The sequence below is a fragment of the Vicia villosa genome, linkage group LG2 (assembly GCF_029867415.1).
Source record: "Vicia villosa cultivar HV-30 ecotype Madison, WI linkage group LG2, Vvil1.0, whole genome shotgun sequence".
NCBI classification, from domain to species: domain Eukaryota; kingdom Viridiplantae; phylum Streptophyta; class Magnoliopsida; order Fabales; family Fabaceae; genus Vicia; species Vicia villosa.
The window spans coordinates 209962689-209964809 of NC_081181.1; the positions used below are offsets into that span (position 1 = coordinate 209962689).

The window sequence follows — 2121 nt, forward strand, 5'->3', positions numbered from 1 at the left end:
TATATATAATTTTCTTTTATAAATAAATCCTATTAACATTATAATGTTGATATAGTTTTCTAATCTAATATACATATATAAAATCAAAGCATTTGAAAAAACCAAGTATATCCTTTTTATAAAATGTTTAAACTTTTCTGATTTCAGGGATAAAAGTGAGGAATCAACAACATGCTTTAACCTCATTCATTTGACATTTAATATTGCATATGTGGCATGCTTATCATTTTTGTTTAAATTAAATTTTATTTTTTTATAATAGAATTTAAAGATAATATATATTGACACTTTAAACCATAGCCACTTGAAAGTTGGAATGACAATAAATAATATTAAGATATGGTACATGGAATATTTTCAGTTTTGAAATCTACAAAATTAGTTAATGGTGTGGACCCAATTTGAGTTATTAGTTTCAAAGCATTATCAGAATATTAGTGCATAGTCGTGTATAGCCGTTTAAGGAATACAGAAAGGTCGTTTACAATTGATAATCCAAATAACTTTCTATTCCAATACCATTATTGCAGATTTTTGTTTTCTATGCTTGGTATCTTCCATAAAAACTCTAACAATGCCAATGAAAATCACAACTTCTCATCTTCAAGCTTCAAGTTCGAACCTTAATTGTAAGTTCAGATGAAACAGCGGTGGCGGTGAGGGTTTTAGATTCTGAATCAAGCTTCTTGATATCTTTTTCTTCTTTCGCCTTTGTTTATGCTTATTTCTGAATCACTTTTAAAATAATCACTTTCTAATACATGGAGAAGATATGAAAGATGGAAGTTGTTTATTATGAACATTTCGAGTTCATTGGCGATGCCATTTTATAACTCATTATCAGCCACCACCTTTTATTTTGATAAATTGACAATTTGAATTTTGATGTTTGTGATTTTTTTCTTTGCATTTTGAGATTAAGATGCTAAAATTTAGATCTGTTTTTTCTTTGATGTCATAGGATATTCTTGGATTAGATTGATTGTTCATCTACTCTTCCAATGTTCTTATTTTCTTTCTCTTTCGTTTTCTCCAATTTTTCTCCCCTTAATTTCTATTTTTATGTTTTCTCTTTCAAAAGCTTTTGTATATGCACACCATCTATTTAATAAAATATTGTAAAGGATTCTCACCAACATTATCATACCTTATGAGGTTTGTCTTATGAGACATTAGATTGACATGCATACTCTGAGACCTTAGAAGTGTAATGAATTTTTTTGGCTAAAGCAAAAACATCAAAAGCATGCCAGGTGGATATCTACAATAAGGACCTATTCCATTTGCTGAGACCTTGGTCAATCTATCCTTCAGGTTAGTAATATATTTAACAACCATGTTTCACTTATACTGTATTGTAATCCAGTATCTAATTTGTTTTAATATGAGTCAGTTTTGAATCAGCTTATCTAATAAAAGAATCAGTTTTTTCGATTCCGAATGTATTTTCCTAATTCAATTTCCATAGCCATCATTCAGATATAATTGGTCGTGTCATTATCCTTCGAGTTGTTTGAATCTTGAAGATTGACTTCATACGTCTCCTCATGTCGATATATATGTTATTGGGTAAGTTTCTGATTTTGTAAACTATATGTGATAATGGTATTAGGTGAAATGGTTTGCATTATATTTCTCTCATATTTTAAGAAATTGTAACTCTCAATGCTGGAAGTGTTTTAGAAACAGAAGACAACAGTCCGGCTAGAAAGTGGCTAGCTCTTACTCGATGCTAAATAGTTTTCTCGGACACATGTTGAACAACTAAATTAGTCTATAAACAAAACAGAAACGAAAAGACTTACAAGAAAACTCTTAATCATAAATCTTTATTTTCAAAATACACCTCAAGCTACTTTTCTTTTTCACGCAGGTTTTTATGTTTCAAGAGAAGCTAGAAGAGAAAGATTAAGAGATCTAAAGACTCAAAAATTAACTCCAACAAAATAACGTAATGGTCCAAGGAGGATGGAAGATCTAATGAAACTTTAAATAAGAGTGAGGGGGATTTGATGATTGTCGAGAAGACTGCAAATGAATTGCAAATGAATTAACTATGTTAAATTTTGTTCTCTAAGAAACATTTTTTTTTATAAGTTTCTACATGTGTATTTTGATTGA

General features: G+C 29.3%; 1 long non-coding RNA gene across 1 annotated transcript; it reads left to right on the plus strand.

Annotated features, from left to right (window-relative positions):
• Positions 1–379: 379 nt before the first annotated feature.
• LOC131648124 (uncharacterized) lies at positions 380–2121 on the plus strand. Its single transcript, XR_009298047.1, has 3 exons — positions 380–1314; positions 1480–1569; positions 1874–2121. It is a non-coding gene; the product is annotated as an uncharacterized LOC131648124 (long non-coding RNA).